This window comes from Cherax quadricarinatus, chromosome 30 (assembly GCF_038502225.1).
Source record: "Cherax quadricarinatus isolate ZL_2023a chromosome 30, ASM3850222v1, whole genome shotgun sequence".
NCBI lineage: Eukaryota > Metazoa > Arthropoda > Malacostraca > Decapoda > Parastacidae > Cherax > Cherax quadricarinatus.
This window is the reverse complement of record NC_091321.1, coordinates 15,408,558-15,426,906: the sequence shown is the minus strand read 5'-3', so window position 1 is coordinate 15,426,906 and position 18,349 is coordinate 15,408,558.

The following is an 18,349-nucleotide window of genomic DNA, read 5'->3' as shown; positions in this document are numbered from 1 at the left end:
GCAAATTAACGTGTTATGTTGGGGTATTCTGCAATCGTACTGTGCATAGAGAATAACTTATGTCACCTAGATGAGTCAGACGTCTGGTGTCGGCATATACTTTGCATAACCTACCTAAATTGTCCCTACAGCGTTGTTGGAAAATTGCTCGTTCCATTGGTATTAAATACAAACACACTCTCACAGCTGCACAACTGTGTTCACTGATTGCTGACAAACTTATAGAAGAAGAGATGGCACATCAGGCTCCTCCCTCTATGGGAGCTAGGGCAAAAACTACTATGCTCTCGTAGGAGGAAGATGATACACCTACGGAGCAAAATGGTCAGTATAGTGCAGCTGGGTTGTCTCAAGGTGAATCAGCGTCATTGGCACTTGAGCTGGCAAAAATCAATCTTGAGCAAACTAGGGAACAGAGAGCATTCGCAAGGGAAGAATTTGATAGGGAAAGAGAAAGGAGGCAGTTTTCGCATTCTGTAAATAATTTTAGTTTACAGAAAGCAGTACAGTTTGTTCCCCGCTTCAATGAGGCCGAACCAGAACAATTTTTCGAAAGCTTCGAAAATCAGGCTCGAGCCTTGAGGTGGCCGGAACAGCATTGGGCATCGTTGGTTCATACAGCATTATTGGGTAAGGCACAGGAATTTACGTAAGTATTAAATGACGCTGAATTTTCTGATTATCAAGTATTGAAGACCACAGTGTTGGGAGCATATACATGTATCCCAGCCAAATATAAAAAAAAATTTAAGCTGGGCAGACGACAGCTTGGTCAATCCCTAGTGGACTTTGTGCGACAGCAAACCAAAGCTTTTACCAGCTGGTATAAAGCAAGTGGTGTCTCTACCTTTGAGGAGCTGGTACAGCTTATTCTGATTGATAACCTGCTGGAGTCTGTGGGACCAGAGGCTCGAGTCTTTCTGCAGGATCGTGACTTAACCACTGCATTGGAGGCAGCCAGGTTGGCTGATACCTTCGAAACTAACCGCTCCTTGTCCGAGCGGTCCCATCTCTCTTTTCAACAGCCTGGCATGAGCAGAGATCGTCAACCTTGGAGAATGAAGTGCCAGCCGGAGGGAGAACGTCTACGTCAGCCAACTAAGTCACCTGGTGAGCCACACTTCTCAACTTATGGTCCATGTGCTGAGAGACAAATTACTCAACAGGGTGCATCTCGACAACAGTATCCAGAGAGACACCAGCCAGAGTGACATCAGTTGGAACGTCCGCAGGGAGTAAAGGGCAAGCCTGTCGTCTGCTTCCTCTGTAACAAAGTAGGTCATATCCATCCCAACTGCCCCCACAAACCCCAAGCCATTGGGAAAATCTCTAATATCCCTAGTAACATGTCCCCTAGAGAAGTAGAAAAAGGTATGGCCCCTTATTATTGCAAGAGTCTTATTTCCCTTCAGGAAAACTCAGAAACAACTGAAGTAAAGACCTTTAGAGATACTGGAGCATATTGCTCACTTGTGGAGGAGCTATATATTCTGTTCCTTTGCATAAAATTTATGTACAGTGCAAATATTACACTGGGTACTTGACTGTAGGTGTCTCAAAAGGATTCCCCATGAAAGATGCCATGTTATTACTGGGTAATAACATTACTACTGTTAGTGCGTGTCCTGAACCTATAATGAGTAATTCTTCTCCGGTGTTGGCCGTAACTCGGGCAACATCCCAAGGGTTGTCTGGAGAGAATGTTGACCTATCCTTGGACGACTCCGATCTCGGAATAGCCACGTTGTTTTATGAGGCACACCGGCCAGAGCCTCGTAAATCAAGTGAACAGACCCCGATCAAGCCTTCCTATTCCCAGGTTGCAGGATTGCCAGATGTCTCTGTTTCCATGCCCGAGGGAGGAACAACGAAAGGACCCTTCTTTAAAATTCGCTTTTCAGGCAGCCATGGGTAAATCCTCTTTGGGTCATCCGGTCAAGTATTTAGTTAAAAACGATTATTTGATCTGCACTGAGACTGGTAAGGAGATAGAGGGCCGGCAATTGTATGACAGATTAGTGGTTCCAACCAAGTTTAGACCTCAAATATTAAATATAGCTCATAATACTTCATTAGGAGGTCACTTAGGAATTACAAAAACCTTGTATAGAATCTGTTACAAAAAACGCGATTCTAAAAGCTTAGAGATCTCCAGTGAATACTAGAAAGGACTGCCCTTCTAGCATCCAGCCTGTTACTGGGTTTTCGTAACAAGTAGTCAGTATCCTTGTCCAATTATCCATTAGAATTCAGTATGATTCAATAGTGCTTCAGGATTACAACTGGTAGGCTACTAACTAGAGAAATTAAAATTTAATAAATTTATTAAGTCTAGAGGTATATTATCAAATTAAATTAAATTAAATTAATCACAGTAATCAAAATAATATCACTTCTCTCGAGTACAATATTATTGTGCTGAAAGCACATATCACATTTATAATTCTTAAGTACCATCTGGTACATTAACATTTAATAAGATATTACAAATATGTACAAGTAAGTTTGTGTGTATGTGTAAGTGCTATAAGTAGTTCACTATGTCTCAAAGACTCGACTAGACTTAAACAAGTGACTGACAAAGTCCTCAAATAAACTAACTTCTTGACCAACTGGCAGTCAGAACAGTCTGCTTGAACAATAAAAAGAATGCTAAACCCAATAGCAATATAACAAGCAACTGCGACACAAAATCAGGAACAAGGAGATAATATAACGACACTAAGTAGGGACCATCTGCAGATCCTCCACAAGTCGCCAAACTCCCATACTACTGAATCTAAGTTCAGCATAAGAAAATCCCCGACTGTGATAATACACAGATACCAGTACAAATTAGGTCAGAAGCTACAGCTCAGGACCCCGAGTTGATTAGAGTGTCTATGCGACACACAACCTCAGTACAACGTCGAAAATCACTAAGTCTATACAATGTTCTGTGAACAGAGTTCTACAGAACTAACAAGAATAACGAGACAGACAATCTGTCCAACCACCAAGAGAGTCTAGACCAGACTGAATACTTCAGTCGAGGTGAGGACACCCCCCCCTCGATCACATGACAGCTCCGTGGGTCGCTGCAGCTCGGAAACAGAAGCCAGCAAGGAAACAAGCAAAGAGCGATAATTACAGTAGTTAGACAATCAAGACTTGAACTGAGCACATATGTAACATCCTACCTAACAGCATAACAACGTCAAATAATATTATAAAGCAATATATTCACTATTTAGCTATTATCGCAAATATAAGCAGTATAAAATTATATGAAAAGATAATAATTATATATATACATTATATTCATAATCATAATATACATTATATATATTGCAACCCATTCAGGAGTTGCAACACCCCCCAACACGACAAACGGTCGCACTAAGAGTTGCATTAATGTCTTTCACATTACTGATTACTCAGGTTACATTACTAACAGTTTAATATAAAAAATATAAGAGTCAATCTTGTACCAAGCACTTCTATAATTTCACAGCATATATACAATAAGATATGCCCCTAGTACTAGGGCAGTACACAGTATCGTATCTCCGCATACTCGTGGTTATGTACATCAGTGTAAAGACAGGATAGCGTAGACGAGCCTGACACGATGAAGCTCGATCATAATAGAGGAGAATGCATTCCACTCTTAAGTAGTGGTTGTGGAATGCTATGCAGTATGGACATCTGAGTATTAAACAGCTTAAGGTGTGTAGTGAAGGGATGGGGGGGTCTGCGGCAGGACAGTGTTCTGTCACGCAGTACATCGCCCACACAACACTACCCACTCAACACTCAGCTTCTGTCTCCTCCTCACATACATCATCACTACTGTGAATATATAAATAGATTAATTAGACATGAGTATATATAGTTAATATGGGCTGGAGGGATTAAGTTACTCTACTGAATTTGACATAGCAAGTAACAAAAGGTATTTGGGCATTAAAATTACGTTAATTTAATGTAACTGATAATTATTAAGGACGTGACAGAGCGTCTGCAATTACATTACAATGACCACTTATGTGTTTTATACTAATAGAATAAGGTTGGATTCTGAGGGCCCACCTCATGATCCTAGCATTTTTACTTTTCATAGTGTTAATATAAGTGAGTGGATTGTGGTCTGAAAAAACGTTAATTTTAAATGAGGAAGTGCCCAAATACACGTCAAAATGTTCCAAGGACACCACAAGAGCTAGAGCCTCTTTCTCAATAGTGGCATAATTTTTCTGGTGTCGTTTAAGCTTAGATGAATAGTAACATACAGGATGGAGAATGTCAGTGGATGTTGACTGTTGGAGCAGCACAGCACCCACTGCATAGCCACTCGCATCTATATGTAAAAAGAAGGGAAGATTGAAATTAGGACTTTTCAACACAGGAGCAGAGGATAGCAAGCGCTTCAACCTTTTGAACGAGTCTGAACAATCTCTAGTCCAGGAGAACTGAACTTTGCTACTAGTAAGCTCAGTGAGAGGAGCTGCAATCTGAGAAAAGTTTGGACAGAACCTGCGATAATATCCTGCCATACCCAGAAATCTCTGTACTCCCTTCCTATCCTGTGGCACTGGAAATTCAGAAATTGCACGAACCTTAGCCTCAATAGGAGCAACCTCACCTTGGCCGATACAAAAGCCTAGATAGGTAATCTTGGCTTGACCAAAACTACATTTAGCTAATTTGACAGTGAAGTTGTAGTGCGCGAGTCTCTCAAACAATGCTCTGAGACGGGTCAAGTGCTGTTCCCACTCGTCACTGTACACCACTAAGTCGTCAAGGTAGGCTTCTACTCCTAAGTTGTGGGTCAACTCGTTCATTATACGTTGGAATGAAGAAACCGCGTTACATAGGCCGAAGGGGGTGACGAGGTAGTTAAACAATCCATCTTGAACAGTAAAAGCAGATATTTCTTGAGCACGTTCAGTAAGCGGGACTTGATAATAGCCTCGTAAGAGATCTAAACTGCTGACAAACTGGGCTCCTGACACACGGTCAAAAAAGGTTGTCAATGCGAGGTAGAGTATAACCATCAGGCAAGGTGACAGAGTTCACTTTCCTGTAATCAGTGCACATCCTGAAACTACCGTCAGGTTTAGGCACTAAAATACAGGGAGATGCCCATGGACTTTTACTGCGCTCAATAAGTCCGTGAGATAACAGAAAATCAACCTCTTCTCTCAATGCTTTATGCTTTGTTGGACTCATCCTATATGGTGATTGCTTAATGGGTGATGCTCCCTGTACATCAACGTCATGTACACCTAGAGTACAACGTTTAGGAACATCACTGAACAATTCAGGGAAATGCAAAATCATGTTTTTAATATCACCAGCTTTATCAATCCCAAGGTTACTAAGAAAATCGTCTAGTGACTGTAGAGTCACTGAATTTTCTAAACGCACCTCTATACCTCTAGAGATGTCAGGTAGACTGACGTTTTCTTCCTCTGTCCTAGGAAGAATAGAAGTAGTAGGTAGAGGACTAGCGTAGTATGTCTTAAGCTGGTTAACATGGTATACATGATTAGATTTCTTTTTCCCAGGCGTACGTACCAAATAATTTACGTCGCTAAGCCTTTTCATTACTTCCAGGGGACCATCATACCTGGCTTGTAGAGCATGACCTGGTACTAATTTCTGAGCCATCACCTTATCTCCTGCTTTAAAAGAGCGAGAGACAGCACGCTTGTCATAATGTTGCTTCATTCTAGCTTGGGCTGAAACTAGGTTTTTCGAAGCTAGCTCTCTAGCGGCTGTCAAATGTTGCTGCATTAATGAAGGTGAAGTACTCAATGATGGATTTGATTTTCCTGTCCACACGTCTTTTAACACTGCGAGAGGACCACGCACTTGGTGCCCAAATATTAATTCAAATGGACTAAATCCGAGACTTTCTTGTTCACTTTCTCTCATAGCGAACAGAAGAAAAGGTATACCCTCATCCCAGTCTCTAGAAAAATGTTCACAATAAGCTCTCATCATGGACTTCAGTGTCTGATGAAATCTCTCTAGAGCACCTTGTGACTGTGGATGATAGCTGGTTGAAAGTACAGACTTTATTCCTAGGTGGGATAATGCTTCTCGAAAGATCTTAGAAGTGAAATTAGATCCCTGATCTGACTGTATCTCTCGTGGCAATCCAACCTGGGAGAAAAATTTCATTAGCGCTCTCACAATAGCACAAACATTAATTTTTCTCATAGGAATAGCTTCGGGATAGCGTGTTGCAGCGTCCATAATAGTAAATAAGTATTGGTTTCCTAGTTTGGTTCTAGGCAAAGGACCAACACAATCAATAATAAGACGTGAGAATGGTTCACCATCCACGGTGATAGGAATGAGAGGTGCAGGTGGAGGCGTGTGTGCGCTGGCTTGCCTGTCATTTGACACACGTGGCAACATCGCACATGATCAGCTACTGTTTCCTTCATTTTAGGCCAAGTAAAATGTTTTGCCAGTTTACCGAGTGTCTTCTTGACACCCAAATGTCCTCCTATGGGACTATTGTGAGCAAAATCAATGGCTTGTTCACGAAATGTAACTGGTAACACTACGAGATGCAGCAGTACAAGTTTGAGCTCTTCCTGTCAAAGCTGTGTGCAACAAGGTAGCCCAGTGCTTACGTGGCCAGTTCATAGCATGTGCCTGGTTCTCAAACACATCAAAATAGGTGTCTAAGTCACTCTCAAAAAACTTAGGAACCATAGAGGCAGCTTTCTGCACATTAAATGTGTCTTGTGATCTATCAGTCTGTTGTCTTCCAAGACGAACATTTTCTCTCTGGAAATCTTCTTCGTTCAATTTCCTCTGAGCCTCTATTTGTGCAGTCTGCAACATAATGAGGCGTTCAAACCTTTCAAACTGTTCCTGAGAGATAGGACCAGTGGGTAATGGAGGAGTAGGGAAATTAACATGTCTTTCTGGACTGTCCTTAGGTCGGAAACTTCGTCCAGCCGTCCCTAAAGAGTCTAGATCTGGTCTAGGATAAGTAGATACAGGTGTAGCATACGCTGTACTAGTATGTGGTTGCATCATATTAACAGTTATACTCTGTACTATTGTGTCAGTGAGGCGGGAAGGTGTGAGCGGAGGTTCACTAGGCTCAGACACTTCTGGCTTAGATGCTCTTCTACGTCATCAAATAAGAGTTATACTTCCTAATCGTGACACTAGACTTTCTGTATCTGAATCATAATCAGACATCTCTGTATGAGCAGGAAACAATATATCTTTAATTAACGCCCTGACAGTTTCTGCGGTGTAATTCCTGTTATACGTCACACCGAGATATTTGGCTACTCGCCAACACGTCTGAAGTTTTAATGTACTCAACTCAGACAAAGTCAGAGTATCAATTAACTGTTTCACTTTGGCATACATCACGAAAATAATTGTACTACGAGAGAGTGATTATGGGAAACTATAATCCTGATAGGAATATTAGTGTTGGTTGTCTTAGAGCTAGAGCTCATAAACAGTATTTCCATCTCCTTGGATCAAGAGACTCAGTCAAGTACATACATCCACCTGGTATGTTGTACAAGACTAAACTCAAAGTCTTCAGATTAGGAAAGTACTCAAAGTGTTAGATCATAGAGTTACTAGTATGTCAAACTGGACAATTTCTCCAACACCTTGGATCAAGAGCATCCCGGACAGGCCCCCATTTGTTACAAAAAACGCGATTCTAAAAGCTTAGAGATCTCCAGTGAATACTAGAAAGGACTGCCCTTCTAGCATCCAGCCTGTTACTGGGTTTTCGTAACAAGTAGTCAGTATCCTTGTCCAATTATCCATTAGAATTCAGTATGATTCAATAGTGCTTCAGGATTACAACTGGTAGGCTACTAACTAGAGAAATTAAAATTTAATAAATTTATTAAGTCTAGAGGTATATTATCAAATTAAATTAAATTAAATTAATCACAGTAATCAAAATAATATCACTTCTCTCGAGTACAATATTATTGTGCTGAAAGCACATATCACATTTATAATTCTTAAGTACCATCTGGTACATTAACATTTAATAAGATATTACAAATATGTACAAGTAAGTTTGTGTGTATGTGTAAGTGCTATAAGTAGTTCACTATGTCTCAAAGACTCGACTAGACTTAAACAAGTGACTGACAAAGTCCTCAAATAAACTAACTTCTTGACCAACTGGCAGTCAGAACAGTCTGCTTGAACAATAAAAAGAATGCTAAACCCAATAGCAATATAACAAGCAACTGCGACACAAAATCAGGAACAAGGAGATAATATAACGACACTAAGTAGGGACCATCTGCAGATCCTCCACAAGTCGCCAAACTCCCATACTACTGAATCTAAGTTCAGCATAAGAAAATCCCCGACTGTGATAATATACAGATACCAGTACAAATTAGGTCAGAAGCTACAGCTCAGGACCCCGAGTTGATTAGAGTGTCTATGCGACACAACCTCAGTACAATGTCGAAAATCACTAAGTCTATACAATGTTCTGTGAACAGAGTTCTACAGAACTAACAAGAATAATGAGATAGACAATCTGTCCAACCACCAAGAGAGTCTAGACCAGACTGAATACTTCAGTCGAGGTGAGGACACTCCCCCCTCGATCACGTGATAGCTCCGTGGGTTGCTGCAGCTCGGAAACAGAAGCCGGCAAGGAAACGAGCAAAGAGCGATAATTACAGTAGTTAGACAATCAAGACTTGAACTGAGCACATAATATGTAACATCCTACCTAACAGCATAACTACGTCAAATAATATTATAAAGCAATATATTCACGATTTAGCTATTATCGCAAATATAAGCAGTATAAAATTATATGAAAAGATAATAATTATATATATACATTATATTCATAATCATAATATACATTATATATATTGCAACCCATTCAGGAGTTGTAACAGAATCACAAAAGAATTTTATTGGCCAAAATTAAAGAAAGATGTGAAGAATCATATTAGGTGTTGCCGAGAATGTCAGCAAGTAGGGAAACCTGGACATTCCATTAAACCTGCACCTCTCCAACCTATACCTGCTGATGGAGAACCTTTTGCAGATTTAATTATAGATTGTGTAGGTCCACTACCTAGGTCAAAGTCTGAAAATCAATATTTATTTACGATTATGGATAAAGTAACCAGATATCCTGAAGCAATTCCCATGCGCAGTATTAATACTAAAGCTATTCTCAAAGCTTTAACCAAATTCATTTCTTGTTTAGGCATTCCTAAAACTATTCAAAGTGATCAAGGTACTAACTTTACTGCCAAAGCATTTAGGGAAGTATTACTAGGTTAGGGATAATCCACAACTTATCCACTGCCTATCATCCTCAGTCCCAAGGCACCTTGGAAAGATTCCATCAGACGTTAAAAACTATGATGAGAACTTTTTGCATGCACTTTCCTACAGACTGGGATGAATCACTACCTTTGTTGCTGTTCTCAGTACGAGAGACGGTGCAAGAGTCTACAGGGTATAGTCCGTTTGAGCTGATCTTTGGGCACAATGTACGAGGTCCTCTTCGGGTGCTCAAAGAAGGATGTATGGGAGAAGACGTTAGCTCAACGCTCTACAACCCGACTTCAAGGTTGCAGGTGGCACGTCAGTTAGCCAAGGCTAACCTAAGGACAGCTCAAAGTAAGATGAAACAGAGGTATGACAGAAGTGCACAATTCCGCTCCTTCCATCCAGGAGACAAGGTGTTGGTGCAGGAACCTATACCTGGCCACACCTTGAAAGCTAGATTTACGGGACCTATGCAGATTGTAAGTAGATTATCTGATGTAAATTATGTGGTAGCTCCCATTGATAAGACCTCAAAAAATAAAATTTACCACATCAATCAATTGAAATTTTTTCATACACCAGATAAAGTCCCGGTAATGACTCTGTCCTCTACCTCTGAGGACGACTCTGATTCTTTGCACTCTATCTCTGAAATTAATATTAAACTTTCAAATTCTGTCCTCCTCAAGGATCCTAACCCTTTAATGGAGGGACTATCTGAAACGCAAGCAACAAATTTAACTGAGCTTCTACAGTCATATCCTAATATTTTTTCGGATGTGCCGAAAAAATGTACATTAGGTTATCATGATGTAGATGTGGGAAACTCTAAACCAATTAAACTCTCCCCTACAGAGCTAATCCTGAAAAGCAGAGGCTACTTCAGCAGGAAGTAGAATTTTTGTTAAAGCATGGTTTAGTGGAGGAGTCATCTAGTCCATGGGCTTCACCATGCATCCTTGTGAAGAAGGCTGATGGAGGGTTTCGTATGTGTACAGACTACCGTAAGGTGAATGAGGTCACAATTACAGATGCTTACCCTCTTCCTCGTCTGGATGACATAATTGACTTTGTGGGTAAGGCTATTTTAGTGTCCAAGTTAGATCTCCTAAAAGGTTACTATCAGGTACCTTTGACGAATAAGGTGAAGGAAATCTCTGCCTTCGTAATTCCAGGAGGTCATTATCAATACACAGTTACCCCCTTCGGAATGAAAAATTCCCCCTCTTCATTCCAGAAACTTATACATCAGGCTATTAAAGGACTTGAAGGCACGGCAGCATACCTAGATGATATTGTTGTTGTGTCTGATACTTGGGATCAACACCTTCTTAGACTTAAGGCTCTTTTTGAGACCTTTAAGAGTTCCCATTTAACAGTTAATTTATCTAAATTTTCCTTTGGCCAGGCCACTATCACTTTTCTAGGCCATGAAGTAGGTAGTGGTAAAGTTGCACCTAAACTTGCTAAAGTTCTTGCTATTAAAGATTATCCAGTTCCTCATGATAGGAAATCTCTTCAACGTTTCCTAGGCATGATAGGATTTTACAGAAGATTCTGTAAGAATTTCTCAGATATTGTAGCCCCTCTTACCTCTCTTACCAGTCACAAAGTTCCCTTTAATTGGACCTCAGACTGTAACACTGCTTTTAATAAAGCAAAAAGAATATTGTGTACTGCACCCATTCTTTTGTCTCCAGACTTCTCCAAACATTTTTCATTACAGGTTGATGCTTGTGAGTCTGGGGTTGGGGCAGTACTATTACAAATCGAGAATGAGGAGTTGCAGCCTGTAGCATACTTTTCAGCCAAGTTCCAGCCACATCAGAGGGCTTACTCTACCATTGAAAAAGAAGCCCTCACGCTGGTACTGGCTTTGGAGCATTTCGATGTTTATGTGGGCCAGACATCGCAGGTGGTCACAGTCCACAGTGATCACAATCCTCTAGTATATCTCCAAGCCATGAAGAACCACAACACAAGGCTCATGCGCTGGACGCTAAGACTGCAACCATACTCACTCAGAATTAAATATATTGCCGGCAAAGAAAATGTGTTGGTGGACTCATTATCTAGAGTCTAATATTTTTATTTATTTAGGTTAGGATGTTATATTTGTGGTAACCCCTTTTCACACTCTTATTTTTATCCCCTGGTGTGGGGTTATTTTTTAGTGAGGGGATGCGGGCTACCGTCTGCCTGTATCTTGGACCTATGCTAGCCTGACTGAGTGCTGTCTCACTTTGAGTTTAGGGTTTGGCTTTTTGTCACGAGAAAAGCTGAGCTCTATCTAAGAGTTGGATGGTGGAGAGGAAAGGCGGTCCCATTATTTTGTGCCATGGCGGCACGGTTACCACTGGGAGGTGGCAGCCTAATCCTGAGCCTTCTCGGGGTGGGGGTGTGGCATGCAAAGAGTACGTAACCTTTATTCGGCGCATGTACCCACCCTCATTTACATGCTATCTTCCCCAACCAGCAAACCAGGTTGCTAAGAGTTGATGATGGGGCCCCGTCGTTCAACTAGTGACCAGGTTCTAACCAATAAGAAGATGGTTTTGACAATCGCAGAGGTTATGTGGGTACCACTCTCCTGTCTGCCCTTGTCATTCCCATTCTAGAGTTGGTTGAAGCATGGTCTGCTATCTTGTGGCTTCTATTTCTGCCTTGCTTACCGTGGAGTGCACTATACTTATCACTGTACATAGTGTACATATTGCTGTTCTAAACTGGTGAAGGATAATATAAGTCTAAACTTTTTCTGCTGTGTTTATTTTGCTCCCATTACACCCGGGATAACAGGCCATTTGGAATCCTGGGTTGTAATAGTGCACCACTCACCCTTTTCCCCTCATCAATTCTATGATTCACCTCATCTTTCATAGACCCATCCGCTGACACGTCCACTCCCAAATATCTGAATACATTCACCTCCTCCATACTCCCTCCCTCCAATCTGATATCCAATCTTTCATCACCTAATCTTTTTGTTATCCTCATAACCTTACTCTTTCCTGTATTCACTTTCAATTTTCTTCTTTTGCACACCCTACCAAATTCATCCACCAATCTCTGCAACTTCTCTTCAGAATCTCCCAAGAGCACAGTGTCATCAGCAAAGAGCAACTGTGACAACTCCCACTTTATGTGTGATTCTTTATCTTTTAACTCCACACCTCTTGCCAAGACCCTCGCATTTACTTCTCTTGCAACCCCATCTATAATTATATTAAACAACCACGGTGACATCACACATCCTTGTCTAAGGCCTACTTTTACTGGGAAATAATTTCCCTCTTTCCTACATACTCTAATTTGAGCCTCACTATCCTCGTAAAAACTCTTCACTGCTTTCAGTAACCTACCTCCTACACCATACACCTGCAACATCTGCCACATTGCCCCCCTATCCACCCTGTCATACGCCTTTTCTAAATCCATAAATGCCACAAAAACCTCTTTAGCCTTATCTAAATACTGTTCACTTATGTTTCACTGTAAACACCTGGTCAACACACCTCCTACCTTTCCTAAACCCTCCTTGTTTATCTGCTATCCTATTCTCCGTCTTACTCTTAATTCTTTTAATAATAACTCTACCATACACTTTACCAGGTATACTCAACAGACTTATCCCCCTATAATTTTTGCACTCTCTTTTGTCCCCTTTGCCTTTATACAAAGGAACTATGCATGCTCTCTGCCAATCCCTAGGTACCTTACCCTCGTCCATACATTTATTAAATAATTGCACCAACCACTCCAAAACTATATCCCCACCTGCTTATATTATATATTATATATATATATATATATATATATATATATATATATATTATATATATGTTGTATAGTTGTATATATAAGCCCTCTGGAATGTGACATGAAATTAAACAAAAGAAAATGATCATCAACAACACAAAATCATCATTATCATTTACAAGAGCCAAAACAACAATCACCACCACAACCATCACAACAACCACCACCACCACAACCATCACAACAACCACCACCACCACAACCATCACAACAACCACTACCACCACAACCATCACAACACCCACCACCACCACAACCATCACAACAACCACCACCACCACAACCATCACAACACCCACCACCACCACAACCATCACAACAATCACCACCACCACAACCATCACAACAACCACCACCACCACCACAACCATCACAACAACCACCACCACCACAACCATCACAACAACCACCACCACCACCATCACAACAACCACCATCACCACAACCATCACAACAACCATCACAACAACCACCACCACCACAACCATAACAACAACCACCACCACAACCATCACAACAACCACCACCACCACAACCATCACAACAACCACCACCACAACCATCACAACAACCACCACCACCACGACCATCACAACAACCACCACCACCACAACCATCACAACAACCACCACCACCACAACCAACACAACACCCACCACCACCACAACCATCACAACAGCCACCACCACCACAACAACCACCACCACCACAACCATCACAACAACCACCACCACCACAACCATCACAATATCCACCACCACAACCATCACCACACCCACCACCACCACAACCATCACAACACCCACCACCACCATAACCATCACAACACCCACCACCACCACAACCATCACAACACCCACCACCACCACAACCATCACAACACCCACCACCACCACAACCATCACAACAACCACCACAACACCCACCACCACCACAACCATCACAACACCCACCACCACCACAACCATCACAACACCCACCACCACCACAACCATCACAACAACCACCACCACCACAACCATCACAACAACCACCACCACCACAACCATCACAACACCCACCACCACCACAACCATCACAACAACCACCACCACCACAACCATCACAACACCCACCACCACCACAACCATCGCAACACCCACCACCACCACAACCATCACAACAACCACCACCACCACAACCATCACAACAACCACCACCACCACAACCATCACAACACCCACCACCACCACAACCATCACAACAACCACCACCACCACAACCATCACAACAACCACCACCACCACAACCATCACAACACCCACCACCACCACAACCATCACAACACCCACCACCACCACAACAACTATCACAACGACCAGAAGCAACAAGTGTGCGTCACGCGTCATTCAGTCGTGCCATCACCACCGCTACGACAACACACAAGCGTGCCAAGAGTTTACATTTAGCACAGAGGGAAGAGTATACTGGCCACTGGCACTCAACCTGAGTGAATACACTGCCACCGAAGACAGTACTGGCCAGTGCCACTCATCCTGAGTGAATACACTGCCACAGAAGACAGTACTGGCTAGTGCCACTCATCCTGAGTGAATACACTGCCACTGAAGACAGTACTGGCTAGTGCCGCTCAACCTGGGTGAATACACTGCCACTGAAGACAGTACTGGCAAGTGCCACTCATCCTGAGTGAATACACTGCCAATGAAGACAGTACTGGCTAATGCCACTCAACCTGGGCGAATACACTGCCACTGAAGACAGTTCTGGCCTGTGGCACTCATCTGAGTGAATACACTGCCACTGAAGACAGTACTGGCTACTGCCACTCATCCTGAGTGAATATACTGCCACTGAAGACAGTACTGGCCAGTGCCACTCATCCTGAGTGAATACACTGCCACTGAAGACAGTACTGGCCAGTGCCACTTATCCTGAGTGAATACACTGTCACTGAAGACAGTACTGGCTAGTGGCACTCACCCTGAGTGAACACACTGCCACTGAAGACAGTACTGGCAAGTGCCACTCATCCTGAGTGAATACACTGCCAATGAAGACAGTACTGGCTAATGCCACTCAACCTGGGCGAATACACTGCCACTGAAGACAGTTCTGGCCTGTGGCACTCATCTGAGTGAATACACTGCCACTGAAGACAGTACTGGCTACTGCCACTCATCCTGAGTGAATATACTGCCACTGAAGACAGTACTGGCCAGTGCCACTCATCCTGAGTGAATACACTGCCACTGAAGACAGTACTGGCCAGTGCCACTTATCCTGAGTGAATACACTGCCACTGAAGACAGTACTGGCTAGTGCCACTCAACCTGGGTGAATACACCGCCACTGAAGAGAGTACTGACCAGTGCCACTCATCCTGAGTGAATACACTGCCATTGAAGACAGTACTGGCCAGTGCCACTCATCCTGAGTGAATACACTGCCATTGAAGACAGTACTGACCAGTGCCACTCATCCTGAGTGAATACACTGCCATTGAAGACAGTACTGGCCAGTGCCTCTTATCCTGAGTGAATACACTGCCACTGAAGACAGTACTGACCAGTGCCACTCATTCTGAGTGAATACACTGCCACTGAAGACAGTACTGGCCAGTGCCACTCATTCTGAGTGAATACACTGCCACTGAAGACAGTACTGACCAGTGTCACTTATCCTGAGTGAATACACTGCCACTGAAGAAAGTACTGGCCAGTGCCACTCATCCTGAGTGAATACACTGTCATTGAAGACAGTACTGACCAGTGCCACTCATCTTGAGTGAATACACTGCCACTGAAGACAGTACTGGCCAGTGCCACTCATTCTGAGTGAATACACTGCCACTGAAGACAGTACTGACCAGTGTCACTTATCCTGAGTGAATACACTGCCACTGAAGAAAGTACTGGCCAGTGCCACTCATCCTGAGTGAATACACTGCCATTGAAGACAGTACTGACCAGTGCCACTCATCTTGAGTGAATACACTGCCACTGAAGACAGTACTGGCCAGTGCCACTCATTCTGAGTGAATACACTGCCACTGAAGACAGTACTGGCTATTGCCACTCAACCTGGGTGAATATACTGCCACTGAAGACAGTACTGGCTAGTGGAACTTATTCTGAGTGAATACACTGCCTCTGAAAACAGTACTGGCCAGTGCCGTTCATCCTGAGTGAATACACTGCCACTGAAGACAGTACTGGCCAGTGCCACTTAACCTGAGTGAATACACTGCCACTGAAGACAGTACTGGCTAGTTTCACTCAACCGGAGTGAATACACTGCCACTGAAGACAGTACTGGCCAGTGCCACTTAACCTGAGTGAATACACTGCCACTGAAGACAGTACTGGCTAGTGGCACTCAACTTGAGTGAACACACTGCCACTGAAGACAGTACTGGCCAGTGCCACTCATCCTGAGTGAATACTCTGCCACAGAAGACAGTACTGGCCAGTGCCACTCATCCTGAGTGAATACACTGCCACTAAAGACAGTACTGGGCAGTGCCACTCATCCCGAGTGAATACACTGCCACTAAAGACAGTACTGGCCAGTGCCACTCATCCTGAGTGAATACAATGCAACTGAAGACAGTACTGGCTAGTGCCACTCAAACTAAGTGATAGCACTGTCAGTGAAGACAGTACTGGCTAGTGCCACTCAAACTAAGTGATAGCACTGTCAGTGAAGACAGTACTGGCTAGTGCCACTCAAACTGAGTGATAGCACTGTCAGTGAAGACAGTACTGGCTAGTGCCACTCACCCTAAGTGAAAACACTGCTACTGAAGACAGTACTGCCTAGTGGCACTCAAACTGAGTGAACACACTGCCACTGAAGACAGTACTGGCTAGTGCCACTCAGCCTGAGTGAATACACTGCCACAGAAGACAGTACTGGCCAGTGCCACTCATCCTGAGTGAATACACTGCCTCTGAAGACAGTACTGCCTAGTGGCACTCAACCTGAGTGTATACACTGCCTCTGAAGACAGTACTGGCTAGTGCCACTCATCCAGGGAATGATATACTTTTGAACATCACGGCTCAACTAAATGATAAAACTAACTACATATGATTGAAGTTACTCCTACAAATCTATCTAGGGCCAACTTAAATATATTTACCATAAGCTAGCAAGAATACAACACAATAATTTCTTGATCTTCAGTGTGGTGTTCGTGGAATTATTGAAACTACGTATATTAAATTTATTTTCCAAAGATATCGTTGCTTTATAAGCTAAGGCAGCAAGTTCTAACTTAAAAACACCGACAGGACTGTAGCGGGAAACATGTACACAAGGGCACAGTTGGAAGCTAAAGACACAGTTGATCTACAAAGGATGTCAGGTAGTTTTTCTTCATTGTCAGGGTGTTGGGGAGAGGAACGAACTAGACGAAGAAGTGGTGGAGGCAGGCTCCATACACGACTTTAAGAGTAGGTATGACAGAGCTCACGAGACTAAGGATGAATCTGAATAGCGACAAGTTAAAAGGAGGGTCCAGGAGCTAAGACTCGACCCCTACAACCATATAGGAAAACACACACAGACACACAGACACAGACACACACACACACACACACACACACACACACACACACACACACACACACACACACACACACACACACATACACACACACACACACACACACGCACACATACACACACACACACACACATACACACACACACACACAAACACACACACACACACACACACACACACACACACACACACACACACACACACACATACACACACACACACACACACACACACACACACACACACACACACACACACACACACACACACACACACACACACACACACATATATATATATATATATATATATATATATATATATATATATATATATATATATATATATATAACCCCTGCACTAAATGCACACTGCCAATTTTAAAACTAGCTTTCAGAAATCTACGTAAAGAGTCATTCACGGCGTACTTCAGGCCCATATTGGAGTATGCAGCACCAGCATGGAACCCACACCTGGTCAGGCACGCCAGGAAATTGGAGAAGGTGCAGAGGTTTGCAACGAGACTAGGCCCGAAGGTAAGGTGTATGTGCTATGAGCAGAGGTTAAGGGAAGTAAACCTGACGACACTAGAAGACTAAGGCTGATATGATAGCAATGTACAAAATAATGAGAAAACTGACAGAGTGGACAGGGACTGAG